Here is a 17634-nt window from a genome sequence, read left to right on the forward strand (position 1 = left end):
AGTGGAATACACCTTGCAGGTCTTCGGGTGAATTAACCATGTCTGTTCGGTCGTCTGCAGGCTGTGTGTCTGGAGACAACTGTTCCAGTGGTTGCGGTAAGGTCTCGAGAAAGGATACCTGCAGTACTCCGTGGCCGTCTGCGGGCACTGATGGTGATATATCGGCTTCTTGTGGTGTTGTACACTGTGGACATCCCGTACTGTAAAGGCTGGATACGTTTCCTGTCTGCTGGAATCGTTGGCATAATCTTGAGATCACACTTTGTGGCACATGGAGGGCTCGTGCTACGTCCTGCTGTGTTTGACCAGCCTCCAGTCGCCCTCGTATTCTACTCCTCATAACGTCATCAATATGTGCTCTTTGAGTCATTTTCAACACACAGTCACCATTAGCACATCTGAAAACGTCTGCACACTTACTCGCTGCACCGTACTCTGACATGCACCAACACACCTGCGCAGATGTGGACTGCTGCCAGCGCCACCGTGCGACACTGCAGGTCAAATGCACCACATGGTCATACCCCGAGGTGATTTATACCCGCCAACCGCCCATCAGAGCGTTGTTTCATCATGCATCAGCATTACCCTTAATTTATGAGCATGAGTGTATATCCTGTTCCAGTTAGTTTCTGTATACTTCTGTAGTCATCATCACGAAAATTCGCCTGGGTCCAAAGAATCGACGCCGCTGACGCAGAGTACGTTCGCTCGTAATATTTGGTCTACGATCAGCTTAAATTGCACCAAGAATGTCAACAGCTTTGAGATTTTATGCCATACTGCAGAACAAATACTTCGTGATGTAGGATTTTAAGTTTCTACTCTGATTCTGAATGGGACCAATATGGTACATTGAGGAAGGTCTTACGGAAATACAGAAATAAGAAATCTGTCTATAGCTGCTGCTGTGATGTAGTATATTCACAGCTACTGTCTTGAAAGGAGGGTATAAGATGAACATCAACAAAAACAAAACGAGGATAATGGAATGTAACCGAATTAAGTCGGGTGATGCTGAGGTAATTAGATTAGGAAATGAGACACTTAAAGTAGTAAAGGAGTTTTGCTATTTGGGGAGCAAAATAACTGATGATGGTCGAAGTAGAGAGGATATAAAATGTAGACTGACAATGGCAAGGAAAGTGTTTCTGAAGAAGAGAAATTTGTTAACATCGAGTATAGATTTAGGTGTCAGGAAGTCGTTTCTGAAAGTATTTGTATGGAGTGTAGCCATGTATGGAAGTGAAACATGGACGATAAATACTTTAGAAAAGAAGAGAATAGAAGCTTTCGAAATTGGGTGCTACAGAATAATGCTGAAGATTGGATGGGTAGATCACATAACTAATGGCGAGGTATTGAAGAGAATTGTGGAGAAGAGGAGTTTGTGGCACAACTTGACAAGAAGAAGGGATCGGTTGGTAGGACATGTTCTGAGGCATCAAGGGATCACCAATTTAGCATTGGAGGGCAGCGTGGAGGGTAAAAATCGTAGAGGGAGACCAAGACACTAAGCAGATTCAGAAGGATGTAGGCTGCAGTAGGTACTGGGAGATGAAGAAGCTTGCACAGGATAGAGTAGCATGGAGAGCTGCATCAAACCGGTCTCAGGACTGAAGACCACAACAACAACAACAACAACAACAACAACAACTGTCAGCTTTTGAATTACAAGAACGACCACTGTGTGAATGTGGAGAAGTAGAGACCACTGAACATCTAGACGTACGAAATCCAATTTCTCTAACTAAAATTGTAGGTCTATGGAATCCTATGTAAATTAGCCGACCACACTATTATTGCATCACGGAATGAGCTCTCTTCTATCTGCTTATAATGAGTTTCTGTTGTGACATTTCACGAACACACGATGAATCGAATGATAATATTTGTACAACTGTCTTGGAATCATTCACAGTGCGATGCACTTTCCTTAGTCATCAATGCACTTCTTTACAGTAACGTCACCGAGTGTTTCAGATAACGTCCACGGGAGGCAAAGTGTAATAATATCGTGGTCAGATAATATGCCTCCGACAGGAGTAAATAAATAAGTATTAGACGGAATTTCCAACTGTATGAAACAGCGAACGATTTTTCGCCTTCTATTCGTGGAGGGGACGATAAGAGAACGACTGTTCCCATTCGGCCGCGCGATATCTCTCTATTCAAAATGTTCTTATCGATCGTGTTTGTATGTAGTGACGTCCATCATATAAACAATGTTTATATTTTTTACAGTGTAATGAATACCCTTAGCTGCATACAGGCGTCGATATAAGTCAACGGGGACACTTGAAAATATGTGCCCCGACCAGGACTCGAACAAGGGGTTTCCTGCGTACATGGCGGACGTCCTATCCATCTGAGCCACCGAGGGCAAAGAGTATAGTGTGACTGCAGGTGCTTATCTCTGGCACGCCTCCCGTGAGACCCACATTCGCAGTTTATTGTCCCGCTATATATTCATACCGCCCCTGCCCATCATACTCATTACTCATTACTCGAAAGATCAGATAATATCTTTATATATATATATATATATATATATATATATATATATATATATATATATACAGGGTGATTCAAAAAGAATACCACAACTTTAAAAATGTGTATTTAATGAAAGAAACATAATATAACCTTCTGTTATACATCATTACAAAGAGTATTTAAAAAGGTTTTTTTCACTCAAAAACAAGTTCAGAGATGTTCAATATGGCCCCCTCCAGACACTCGAGCAATATCAACCCAATACTCCAACTCGTTCCACACTCTCTGTAGCATATCAGGCGTAACAGTTTGGATAGCTGCTGTTATTTCTCGTTTCAAATCATCAATGGTGGCTGGGAGAGGTGGCCGAAACACCATATCCTTAACAACTGTCGTCGATTCACTTCTGCCGTACTCAATAACACAAAAAGCTTTCTGTTGAGCGGTCGCCATCTTAGCATCAACTGACGCTGACGCCTAGTCAACAGCGCCTCAAGCGAACAAATGTACAACTAAATGAAACTTTATAGCTCCCTTAATTCGCCGACAGATAGTGCTTAGCTCTGCCTCTTGTCGTTGCAGAGTTTTAAATTCCTAAAGTTGTGGTATTCTTTTTGAATATGTATATATATATATATATATATATATGCCTGAATTTACAAAAAAGTTATAATCGAAATATCAGGACATCCTTAAATATTTTGATACTTCAATAGTCAAAAAGATTTTAATTTTCAATTACATACGATCGTGACGTGAGTCAGCAGACGGCTGTTTATTAACACAGTGCAAGAGAGACAGCTGAACGGACAGACCTAACAACGTCGAAACCGAACGATCGATGTTTAAGTACATTTCAGGTGCGCGTGTTTACCGAATTCCATGTGTGCTTTTCTCGTTACTCTTGTTGGCTCGCGGAGACTACAACCGCGCTTTTACTCGTCCGAATTTAAATTCTGAAAAAGCCGCAATTTCCATCAAATTGTCTACACAGTTCGCCCGATGTCATGAGCGAACTTGTTTCCTTGACAGTTTTTTTTCCCCCCAGTGGTCCTGTTTCTTTTCTCTTTCCCGTCCTAAACGAGCGAATGCTGCGCTCTCGCTTAACTGGAGCACCGTTTTTCGAACGCCCTTAGTGTGCAGCTGGTGGCTGCACACAGTGGAGAGCTGACGGGGGCCCTGTGGGTGGAAGGGTGGGTGGGCGGGGTCTGAGGGAGAGGGAGGGACGCCCGTGGACTGCAACCGTTGGCAGCACTGGGCGATAGCCGAGGGAAAGCGGCGCGCCCGCGGCTTGGATTGGCAGCCCTGCCATTTGCAGTGCGGCCGCCTCGTGTTGACATTTCTGGTCCGCTGTTTGCACCGCCCGACCGCCAGCGAACCGACTGTCAGCACACGCGGCGGGAGTGAGCGGTCTGGATCAAAGAGGTGGGGGAGGGCGAGAAAGAGGGGGGAAAAGAGGAGAGGAGAGGAGAGGAGGGCGGGAGGAGGATTCTTGATAGCAGCGAGCGACAGCTCGCCCAGAACAATCTTTGTCTCGCGATTCCGCGGGGGTGTTCCTCTTTTTTTTTCCCCTACATTGTACACAGTGCTGGCAGCCACATTAACCGTTAACCACTCAGCGTTAATGGGAACATGTGCCGAGCTCTGTTTTGCTTTAGAGAAAAAAAGTAAATAAGAGTGTAGAAATTCCATTTACTGCAGAAAATGTTCAACGTGGACGGTAACACACACACACACACACACACACACACACACACACACACAAAGTGAAGAGGACGACAACATTTTTGCAGAAAAACTGCGTCTCGATATACTGCAGAGTGTTGAAATATACAGTGTGGTCATAAGTGTAGGATCACCATTCTGTAATTAAAGTAGATGGTCGCTATTTTGTCAAAAAAATGATGATGTAGCACTGTGAGGTCCATAATAGAAAAACTAACCAGCGACAAATATTGTTTAACAGTTTTTTTCTGTTTTCCTTTTCAAAGCGTTATAGGTTTCGCATTTTACAAATCTATCATCAGATGGTTATTAAATGTTTTGGTTTTGTTTTCGTGTTGGTGCCTCGTTTTGTATCCATTATTGGTTCGTTGCACTAGGACAGAAAAAAGTTTTTTATTCACTATTTGGTAATGTCTGCGTTCGATTTATTTCTTATGACGTCTGTCACAGCATTTATAAAAGACTTTTAAGGTTCTTGAAACGTCAAATGTGGTGAAAACTACGTGCTGTAAGCGTCTGTGTGCCGAATTCGCCTTGTGTTTTTGTTGCGAATTTTTAAATTAAGACCTTGCACCACACCATTCTCTGATTGATGGCAGCACACACGATACTCATTCACAGAGCGTGGCCCAGGATCACATGAATAACATAAACAATGTTTATAAAAGAAATGTTCAAATGTGTGTGAGTTCCTAAGGGACGAAACTACTGAGGTAAAATGGAAATGCCATGTGGCTAGGGCCTCACGTCGGGTAGATCGTTCGCCTGGTGCAAGTCTTTCGAGTTCACGCCAGTTTGGCTACTTGCGTGTCGATGGTGATGAAATGGTGACGATAAGGACAACACAACACCCATTGTCTGAGCGGAGAAAATGTCCGACCCAGCCGTTGGTTATGACATTCTGTAGCGCTGACCACTCAGCTGCCAGAGGCGGACTCTGCTGAGGTCATCGCTCGCTCGAGTTACACACTAGTTAAACTAACTTATGCTAAGAACAACACACACATCCATGCCCGAGGGAGAACTCGAACCTCTGCCGGGAAGGGCTCCGCAGTCAGTGACATGGCGCCGTATACATCGCGGCCACTCCGCACGGCAATGTTTTCAAAGATCTTACAGTCATATAGATGTTAGATTACCGATGTCGTGAGAGTGTATAAGCTTAGTAAAATACGCCTTTGCTATTGCAGTGGAATTAATTTGGAAACTAAAAATATAGTGAAGTTATTTGCAATAGTTTCTAATGTACTGAATGCTTACTATCATGCATACAAACGTTATTTATAGACAATACCGAACAATGTCTACAGTGCAGAAGACATCTGTTCTGACATCGCGCGGCAAGAATCCGGAACGCGCTACTCGTCACATCTTACGGAAAACACTGGTGGGTCGTGTGTCAGTGAGTCCTGGATGTCCAGTTTCCCCGGACAGATGGTAGAAGCCAAAGTGTAGTAGCCGTCATGTTCCGTGGATTCAAATTCAGCTGAATTCTACCACTAAACCCCGATTCTTACAACAATCCAAATCCCACGCATAAAGTACATCTACATCTACATCTACATTTATACTCCGCAAGCCACCCAACGGTGTGTGGCGGAGGGCACTTTACGTGCCACTGTCATTATCTCCCTTTCCTGTTCCAGTCGCGTATGGTTCGCGGGAAGAACGACTGTCTGAAAGCCTCTGTGCGCGCTCTAATCTCTCTAATTTTACATTCGTGATCTCCTCGGGAGGTATAAGTAGGGGGAAGCAATATATTCGATACCTCATCCAGAAACGCACCCTCTCGAAACCTGGCGAGCAAGCTACACCGCGATGCAGAGCGCCTCTCTTGCAGAGTCTGCCACTTGAGTTTGTTAAACATCTCCGTAACGCTATCACGGTTACCAAATAACCCTGTGACGAAACGCGCCGCTCTTCTTTGGATCTTCTCTATCTCCTCCGTCAACCCGATCTGGTACGGATCCCACACTGATGAGCAATACTCAAGTATAGGTCGAACGAGTGTTTTGTAAGCCACCTCCTTTGTTGATGGACTACATTTTCTAAGGACTCTCCCAATGAATCTCAACCTGGTACCCGCCTTACCAACAATTAATTTTATATGATCATTCCACTTCAAATCGTTCCGCACGCATACTCCCAGATATTTTACAGAAGTAACTGCTACCAGTGTTTGTTCCGCTATCATATAATCATACAATAAAGGATCCTTCTTTCTATGTATTCGCAATACATTACATTTGTCTATGTTAAGGGTCAGTTGCCACTCCCTGCACCAAGTGCCTATCCGCTGCAGATCTTCCTGCATTTCGCTACAATTTTCTAATGCTGCAACTTCTCTGTATACTACAGCATCATCCGCGAAAAGCCGCATGGAACTTCCGACACTCTCTACTAGGTCATTTATATATATTGTGAAAAGCAATGGTCCCATAACACTCCCCTGTGGCACGCCAGAGGTTACTTTAACGTCTGTAGACGTCTCTCCGTTGATAACAACATGCTGTGTTCTGTTTGCTAAAAACTCTTCAATCCAGCCACACAGCTGGTCTGATATTCCGTAGGCTCTTACTTTGTTTATCAGACGACAGTGCGGAACTGTATCGAACGCCTTCCGGAAGTCAAGGAAAATGGCATCTACCTGGGAGCCTGTATCTAATATTTTCTGGGTTTCATGAACAAATAATGCGAGTTGGGTTTCACACGATCGCTGTTTCCGGAATCCATGTTGATTCCTACATAGTAGATTCTGAGTTTCCAAAAACGACATGATACTCGAGCAAAAGACATGTTCTAAAATTCTACAACAGATCGACGTCAGAGAGATAGGTCTATAGTTTTGCGCATCTGCTCGACGACCCTTCTTGAAGACTGGGACTACCTGTGCTCTTTTCCAATCATTTGGAACCTTCTGTTCCTCTAGAGACTTGTGGTACACGGCTGTTAGAAGGGGGGCAAGTTCTTTCGCGTACTCTGTGTAGAATCGAATTGGTATCCCGTCAGGTCCAGTGGACTTTCCTCTGTTGAGTGATTCCAGTTGCTTTTCTATTCCTTGGACACTTATTTCAATGTCAGCCATTTTTTCGTTGGTGCGAGGATTTAGAGAAGGAACTGCAGTGCGGTCTTCCTCTGTGAAACAGCTTTGGAAAAAGGTGTTTAGTATTTCAGCTTTACGCTTGTCATCCTCTGTTTCAATGCCATCATCATCCCGGAGTGTCTGGACATGATGTTTCGAGCCACTTACTGATTTAACGTAAGACCAGAACTTCCTAGGATTTTCTGTCAAGTCGGTACCTAGTATTTTACTTTCGAATTCACTGAACGCTTCACGCATAGCCCTCCTTACGCTAACTTTGACATCGTTTAGCTTCTGTTTGTCTGAGAGGTTTTGGCTGCGTTTAAACTTGGAGTGAAGCTCTCTTTGCTTTCGCAGTAGTTTCCTAACTTTGTTGTTGTACCACGGTGGGTTTTTCCCGTCCCTCACAGTTTTGCTCGGCACGTACCTGTCTAAAACGCATTTAACGGTTGCCTTGAACTTTTTCCATAAACACTCAACATTGTCAGTGTCGGAACAGAAATTTTCGTTTTGATCTGTTAGGTAGTCTGAAATCTGCCTTCTATTACTCTTGCTAAACAGATAAACCTTCCTCCCTTTTTTTATATTCCTATTAACTTCCATATTCAGGGACGCTGCAACGGCCTTATGATCACTGATTCCCTGTTCTGCACTTACAGAGTCGAAAAGTTCGGGTCTGTTTGTTATCAGTAGGTCCAAGATGTTATCTCCACGAGTCGGTTCTCTGTTTAATTGCTCGAGGTAATTTTCGGATAGTGCACTCAGTATAATGTCACTCGATGCTCTGTCCCTACCACCCGTCCTAAACATCTGAGTGTCCCAGTCTATATCTGGTAAATTGAAATCTCCACCTAAGACCATAACATGCTGAGAAAATTTATGTGAAATGTATTCCAAATTTTCTCTCAGTTGTTCTGCCACTAATGCTGCTGAGTCGGGGGGTCGGTAAAAGGAGCCAATTATTAACCTAGCTCGGTTGTTGAGTGTAACCTCCACCCATAATAATTCACAGGAACTATCCACTTCTACTTCACTACAGGATAAACTACTACTAACAGCGACGAACACTCCGCCACCGGTTGCATGCAATCTATCCTTTCTAAACACCGTCTGTGCCTTTGTAAAAATTTCGGCAGAATTTATCTCTGGCTTCAGCCAGCTTTCTGTACCTATAACGATTTCAGCTTCGGTGCTTTCTATCAGCGCTTGAAGTTCCGGTACTTTACCAACGCAGCTTCGACAGTTTACAATTACAATACCGATTGCTGCTTGGTCCCCGCATGTCCTGACTTTGCCCCGCACCCGTTGAGGCTGTTGCCCTTTCTGCACTTGCCCGAGGCCATCTAACCTAAAAAACCGCCCAGCCCACGCCACACAACCCCTGCTACCCGTGTAGCCGCTTGTTGCGTGTAGTGTAATCTCAAACGTCTAATTACTTTCCAAATGTGCTAGTAAGTTAAATACAAGACGATTCAAAAAGAACATGCGTATTTCGAGTAAACTGTAAGACACACAACTATGAAACTTGAGACATGTATTTACGAATGTCTCAAGTTCAGATTATAGATGTTCAACATTTTCTGCCACGCGGAATGGCCGCGCGGTTTGAGGCGTCATGTAACGGATTGCGCGGCCCCTCGCGCCGCAGGTTCTAGTCCTCCCTCGGGCATGGGTGTGTGTGTTGTTCTTAGCATAAGTTAGTTTAAGTAGTGTGTAAGTCTAGGGACCGATGGTTCAAATGGTTCAAATGGCTCTGAGCACTATGGGACTTAACATCTATGGTCATCAGTCCCCTAGAACTTAGAACTACTTAAACCTAAGTAACCTAAGGACATCACACGACACCCAGTCATCACGAGGCAGAGAAAATCCCTGACCCCGCCGGGAATTGAACCCGGGAACCCGGGCGTGGGAAGCGAGAACGCTACCGCACGACCACGAGCTGCGGACTAGGGACCGATGACCTAAGCAGTTTGGTCCCTTAGGAATTCACACACACACACACACACACACACACACACACACACAACATTTTCTCCACCGGCGAGACGGACAAGATAACATCGCTACTTGGCTTTCTCTCACTCTCGAGTAACCGTGTCCATCGTCACTGGTGTTATGGAAGTACGGATCCAGTAGGTTCTGTTCTAGTGCTGCTGCACAAATGTAATCCTTAAAGAAACCCTACAGGCCGATGTCACAGGGCGTCACATCCGATGACCGTGGAGGCCAGCTGAAAAGTACGAAGTCGCCGTTTGTCTGACGAGCAATCGAACGGCTGGGCAGAGTTTCATTCACATTGAGAGGCATCCACATGCCTTGCTCATACTGTGGCATCAAGCAGTCAGGCCTGCAAGATGAGTGGTCTGCCAAGCGAGTGGATTCATTCTTATATATCGAGTAACATGAACTCTCGTACTCACAATTAAGTTACAAATTATCCTCCTGTATGAATAATGCGCAACGGAAACGCTCATCTGACTATCAACAATTTACAGAACTCTGACTGTTCACTACGCACTGGCAATACCACATTTTCTTTCTTATTTAACGGCTTTTGTCAACACGTGGCCATCGCACTGAATATGAGTGGCGCACACATTATAAATTCTGGATATCATGACAACATGCAATTCGAAGGAAAAGGCCACCAATCTTTTTCTTTTCACTATGTTATTTATTCCGATAAATTCTATAACCTAAACACACAAATTCTATAACCTACAACAATAACACATGAGAAATTCCGCCCAGTGGACATGGCTTTACATTGGTGAATCTCTATCTTATGGTCTCGTAATTATTTAACGCTACAGTGCACTTTCTGGATAGGATGGTGGATCTTTTATTGTTTCTCACACTCCGACTCTCACAATCATCATCACGAAACTTTCCTCCAGACCAAGCGGTACAGAAGGAACAAGCATAACCCACTAATCTTTTGAAACTACCTCGCTACTCTCCCATGCAAACCACACATACCCAAATTACAAGACATACACCACACTACGACATGGAATACAAACACTAAATAGTCACAACCCTATCACTTTCAGCTTTACCACTTCAATTAATATTTATCCCAGTTCCACACGACACTGCCCCACTTCGTAATTCTACTTTCCTACTATGAACTCTGGAGATATATGCACGTCTTCCTGTGCAATGCAAGCCAAGTGGCGTTGCTGGATAGACGGCTGACTCACCTTGTTTCTCTCTCAGAGTATTATAATTTGAATCAAGCGTCACACGGAAACATATCTCGCAAAGTAATATTAAGAACATATTCATCACACACACGAGTCCTCAACTGATACCATGGACGAGTACTTCTCTTTATCCTTTGTCTCATACACAGTTTGAGACTCACACAGTACTCTTCACGTGGAAGTACTAGTCTCTAATTTCAAGTCCTGCACACGCCATTTCTTAAATATTTCCAACTTATAGTACACACGCTAGTAATTCAGCTTAACTTAAGCACATGGAAGTATTTCAACTTATTGCTACACATGGTTTCATTGTGACCGTTGGTCACTTCCGAAGATTACTACGATCCCATTAATATTACCTGCCTGACATTTAATTCTCCCCACAAAAGTTCCTGAAATAGAGAAATTATTATTTCAAACTACTCTTAAATATTCCACATGCATACCATGTCTCCACTCTTTTGTCTTTACGGAGCACAACTAAGACAGGTCTTAACAGCACAAGATCCAGCGGCAGAGTGCTGAAACATGGCTGTTCTTCAGGTCCTCTCGCACCTCTGCTGAAGTGGGGGAGCACCTTGCTACCGTACTGGTCAGCCACATTTCAGGCGCTTTAAGCTCAGGTAAATTTCATCTCTTTGGTCCCACCAAAGGTGGCCAAAGGATCGTCTCAAAGATGATCATATATTCACATTCACTATCTGTGGTTAGCAGGCGACCACACATTCATTCATTTCACAGATCTCAACAAACTGGATGTAGGGATTTATTTTGTGGGAGTGCACATGTGATCAATTAAATAAATAAATTATCATTCTTTCCCACACTGGTATCCGGCTTCGCTGTATTAATTAAAATTGATTTATTTTACAAAAAAAATGTGTTATTCTGACAAAAATAATGAAGTATGTTGTACCTATTTTCAATGTCGGGCGGTACTGTACCCTTTCAACATACACACGCACTTGGCAACTCCAGTGAGGGGGTACCTCGATGAACTGAAGTCGTCCCTCGTTCAACATCGGAAACAACCAGTATTGTAACAAAGCCTGATACTGCCGAATATAAACTGCGTTTCATCAAAGAAGAACAGGCAGTAAACAGATCTGTGGGATATGGCGCAAAACACTGTAAGTAGCCTGTTTAGATTTTTATTTTGGTAACGCCACGTAGCGCTCTGTATGAAAATCGCTGACTGTGCTGTGTGCAGTCTGTGGCTGGTTGGACTCGTTGTTGAAATATTCTGTAGTAGAGATGGGCAAACTGAAACACGTAACTGTTTCGAAACAAATGAAACAGTACAATGTAATGTTTCGATACGCTGTTTCGAAACAGTGAAACAGTTTGTGTTTTGTTATCTAATAAACCTATACATTTTATCATCTTGACTGTCTACTGTGTAAGTATGTCCACAAACACAAATGAGGTGCGAGAGCGCTAATCATATCGCAGAAAGTATGAAATTATCACTTAGGCGTCTTGGCAGTTTCGTATTTCTGCAGCAAATGCGCTGCTTTCGTGTTGTGTGACTTTCATACTTTTCAATTGGCTGAGGACAGCCATAGCTGAAGACAGAAGAGCCACCACGGACGGAACTGGAGGTGGGAGCAAACTGCAGAAACAACGGATATGGTACTGGGATTCCCACATTCCGTTACTATGGGTAATATACCCATCCTGCTAATTTCCATGCACACAAAGGGAATCATTGAGGATAACAGGCACAATGACTATAGAGTCACAAATAACGCCAAATAATTCGAATAAATAACAAAATATAACAGAAAAAATTTTGTGTTTCAAGATGTTTCGAACCGTTACTATAAATTCATCATGCTTCCCAGCCCTTCCAATTCACCATTACACTATCAGTGATATGTCACACAGATTGCTTGCAATTATACCTACATAAAATTTATGTATATGTCTAATAACTGTCACTCTATGCCTTTTTTTATTCAAAATGTTGTAGGCTTACTTGCGTTTCTTAATATGATTACTGTACATGACCAGAGAAGCGTATGTTATAAAAAGAAAGCGTAATTTAACTGAATGATTTTCACATATTTATTATTTTGAATGTGAATAGTATGCGTTGTTTTATTGCTGGGTTAGTGTTTATAAAGCAGATGTTACGCCATTTCGGAATATGACAGTCAGCTAGAAAAGAAGCTTTATTTTCGGATATCTTAAGCTTCATGCTATTGCTTGTCAAAAAGATTTCGACACTCTTGTAAGTGTTTCATGAAGTGGTATGTTAAATGTGTTTCAGTACCTGTGCCGAGCCCGAATCTCGTCCGACACAGAGGGGAATGAAACATCACTGTTTCGATACAATTAGTCCGTTCAAAGCACTGATGGACTGAAACAGCCTTCTTTTGAAACAATGATACAGATTCTGTGTCTGGCTCGAGACCGAATCTGGTCCAGTCATCCGAGACAGGGGTGGAATGAAACACCACTGTTTCGAAACCGTGAACCGTAGCCGTTCCGAAACACTGAAGCAGTTCCACGTATCGATATACTGTATCGAAACATAGAAACAGTGCCCAAGTCTATTCTGTAGTGTAGTGTTGGGCAGTTGGGTATGAACAGCGCGTAGAGTTGTGCAGTTGGTGGTGAGCCGCCAGCAGTGGTGGATGTGGAGAGAGAGATGCCAGGGTTTTGAGAGGTACTATAAGCGGACGATATGGACGTGTGTCCGCCATAAAGAGGAAATTTGTAAAGATGGATGTCGTGCATTGATGGATATATATATGATGACTTTTGAACACTATTAAGGTAAATACATTATTTGTTCTCTATCAAAATCTTTCATTTGCTAACTATGCCTATCCGTAGTTAGTGCCTTCAGTAGTTAGAATGTTTTATTTAGCTGGCAGTAGTGGCGCTCGCTGTATTGCAGTAGTTCGCGTAATGAAGATTTTTGTGAGGTAAGTGGTTCATGAAATGTATAGGTTATTGTTATCCAGGGCCATTCATTTGTAGGGATTTTTTAAAGTCAGATTGCGTTGCGCTAAAAATATTGTGTGTCAGTTTAGTGATGATCAGAAAAAGTAAAGAGAGATGTGTCAGAGTACGTTCAGTTTTACTCATCTGTCTTTGTATCAAATAACGTAAGAGTTTTTCCAGCACAGTCATTCGTAATTTTTCTACGGGGCCGTTATAACATATCGGCCTTTGGATGAATTTCGTTAATTTTCAGTGTGTGCATGTGGGTTCTGAATTGGGCCGTATTGAACACTGTGTTTGTTTACTGTCCTACTAAGGTGAAAAATCGCTTCACTACGGAACGCGATGCGTTATGCGAAACTGCCATCATTGTCAACAGCATTCTGAAGGGGTCACAAAATGCCACGCGTTTGTGTTCGTCGCCTGTAATAGCTGTAGCTTATACGCCGTCTCCAACCACGACAAATCGTTGTTGTAGCCAGTTGTGGCTCCCGACTGGCATACGGTGTTGCTTTCGTAGGACTACGTTGCAAAACGGTCTGAATTATTTCGAAATTTTCTTCGGATAGTATGAGGACGGTCTAAACTCTTTCGTTTGTTTATAAACAGTCGATATCATCAGCGAATGTTCCATTCGTTCGGGGAATCAGTTTCGGACCTCAATCTTAAACATCTCTGCATTGTAATCACGCCATTACACATCGCAAATTCGAGACCACAAAATGGTTTCTGCTGCAGAGTAGTCATTTTCAACAAGTCGCGGTAACCAAGCAAACAGAAGACAACTGACGTCTAGAAGTAATGAATGAAAACTAGACAACGTACTTTTCCTTTCCAAACACCCTGTATATGACTTTCAGGACATAAGCGAGATACAGTTTTGTAAAGGTAAGAAATTATGCTTAAAGTCCATGTATTTTCGAGTGGTTGGTTAAACTGGCCCAAGACAAATGCACTTACATGACTATGAGACTTTTCTTATCAAGCTGAACTTTTATCATTGCATTGTATAGTACCTCTTAATGAGACGATTATGACAGCATTTTAAATTTTTAAACCCAATCAATAATTACGCGAAATACTGAATATCAAATTTTCGCTGCTCCTAGAAGTCGTTAAATAGGCAGCCTGCAACTGGTATCGGATTCCGAAATACCGGTTTATTCATGTTAATGTGATCGGCCATGTGAAGGGAACTGTGTCTGCATTGAATATCAGAAACCATGGACACCTCAGATGGGAGAGTGGGTGACGTGGTAAACAACTTTACAACGTGCTAGAAAATGACAATAGTTGCGCTCATCCTGCAGTGTTTAGGCGTTACCACAAGCATTTGCTTTCTTCTGTCTATGCAACTATCACTGTAAATTGTTGATAATGTTGTAAATATACATGTGCCGGCCGGAGTGGCCGTGCGGTTCTAGGCACTACAGTATGGAACCGAGCGCCCGCTACGATCGCAAGTTCGAATCCTGCCTCGGGCATGGATGCGTGTGATGTCCTTAGGTTAGTTAGGTTTAATTAGTTCTAAGTTCTAGGCGACTGATGACCTCAGAAGTTAAGTCGCATAGTGCTCAGAATCATTCGAACCATTTGTAAATATAAATACCATTATCCAAAACTACACATATCAAAAACATTTTGCATCACCCCGGTTCCCAGAACTCCTGAAGATTGGCGTTGACTGTGGATATTACATTACAGACACAGTCCCTTTGACTGTTCAGAGATGTCACTAAACCCGCCCAGAGATGTAAACAACCACACATGAGCAGCACCTGTCAGATGGAGGGTTGGTTCAAATGGCTCTGAGCACTATGCGACTTAATTTCTGAGGTCATCAGTGGCCTAGAACTTAGAACTAGTTAAACCTAACTAACCTAAGGACAGCACACACATCCATGCCCGAGGCAGGATTTGAATCTGCGACCGTAGCGGTCGCTCGGTTCGAGACTGTAGCGCCTAGAACCGCACGGCCACTGTGGCCGCTCTGATGGAGGGTATCCGAAAGCCGACCAGTTCTAGTCATTCCACTAGGAAGGATGTACACGGCCCGTGTTGTCTGTAGTTCAACCATGCCTAGACTGTCAATACCGCGGTTCGATCGCGTCCGCATTCTTACTTTGTGCTAGGAAGGGCTCATAACAAGGGAAGTGTCCAGGCGTCTCGGAGTGAACCAAAGCGATGTGGTTCGGACATGCAGGAGATACAGAGAGACAGGGACTGTCGATGACATCCCTCGCTCAGGCCGCCCCATGGTTACCACTGTAGTGGATGACCGCTACCTACGAAACATGGGTCGGAGGAACTGACAGCAACGCCACCATGTTGAATAATGCTCTTCGTGCAGCGACAGGACGTCGTGTTACGACTCAAACTGTGCGCAGTAGGCTGCATGATGCGCAACTACACTCCACACGTTCACGGCGAGGTCGATCTTTCAAACCACGACGCCATGCAGCGCGGTACAGTTGGGCCCAACTACATGCCGAATGGACCGCTCAGGATCGGCATCACGTTCTCTTCACCGATAATTGTCGCATATGCCTTCAACCAGACAATTGTTGGAGACGTGTTTGGAGGCAACCCGGTCAAGCTGAAAGTCCGAGAGATAGTGTCCAGCGCGTGCAGTGAGGTGGAGGTTCCATGTTGTTTTGGGGTGGCATTATGTTGGGCCGACGTACGCTTCTGGTGGTCATGGAAGGCGCCGTAACGGCTGTAGGATGCGTGAAGGCTATCCTGGTGGTGGTGGTGGTGGTGGTGGTGGTTAGTGTTTAACGTCCCGTCGACAACGAGGTCATTAGAGACGGAGCGCAAGTATTATGGTGCAGTGAGTACACAAGCAGTAGCAGCAGTAGGGTCCATGACTAGAGCTCAGCGGCTTCGATTGTGACTTAGTCATTGCGTGCTAACTGGTGGATTGATGCGGGGGTGGTTGGGTTGGATTGATTTGGGGGAGGAGACCAAACTGTGAGGTCATTGGTCTCATCAGGTTAGGGAAGAATGGGGAAGGAAATCGGCCGTGCCCTTTCAAAGGAATCATCCCGGCATTTGCCTGAAACGATTTAGGGAAATCACGGAAAACCTAAATCAGGATAGCCGGAGACGGAATTGAACCGTCGTCCTCCCGAAGGCTATCCTCCGACCGATATTTTGCAATCGTATCCGCAGCACATTGGCGAGGCATTGGTCTTCATGGACGACAAATCGCGCTTCCATCGTGCACATCTTGATAACGACATCGCACGACTAGAGTGGCCAGCATGTTCTCCAGACATGAACACTCTCGAACATTCCTGGGGTAGACTGAAAAGGCCTATTTAAGGACTACGTGACCCACTAACCAATCTGAGGGGTGGGACAATCTGGACCGATAGTGCCTTGATGAACTTGTGGATAGTATGCCAAGATGAATACAGGCATGCATCAACGCAAGACGGCGTGGTACTGGGTATTAGAGGTACCGGTGTGTACAGCAATCTGGACTACCACCTCTTAAGGCTTCGCTGTATAGTGGTACAACATGCAATGTGTGGTTCTCATGCGTTAGCGACATTTGCTGGGAAGCCTGGTGTCGTGCCTCGATTCCAGTCGTTGGCATGGCGCGTGCTCAGCTGTAATCATATGCTACTAGTGTGTACTGTACATTTCTGGCAGATTTCTATTCTAATCAGCACATCGTGGACATGCACCAGCGTGCTGAAAGATTTCCTAATAGGCATTTACCAGACAATAGGACCCTTCAAACAATACATGAACGTCTTGGGAGGATAGACTCTTTCGATAAAAGGTCACTTCATTGTGAAACCCCAAATAGGGTTACAACACCTGATTTAGAAGATCTATACTTCATAATATTGATGACAATAATGGCACAAGTGCAGAGAAACAGCAGAAACTGAGAACATTAGGCATGTGACAGTGCGGTAAGTGTTATGAGAACAGCTCTTGCTTCCATGCTATCTTCAGAGTTGCAAGATTTTACTGAAACAGATTTTCAATCCAGAAAAGCCTTCTGTATTTGGATACTGGATTAATGTGCTCAGGATCAACTCTTTCTGTCTGTCACGCTCTTCAGTGATGACAAACGTTAGTATGAACTAAGTGCAGAATTTTCACAAGACTCTTGCATGTATAATGTTTTACAGTTTTGGAAACAACACATCA

This window comes from Schistocerca cancellata, chromosome 12 (genome assembly GCF_023864275.1).
Source record: "Schistocerca cancellata isolate TAMUIC-IGC-003103 chromosome 12, iqSchCanc2.1, whole genome shotgun sequence".
Taxonomy (NCBI): Eukaryota; Metazoa; Arthropoda; class Insecta; order Orthoptera; family Acrididae; genus Schistocerca; species Schistocerca cancellata.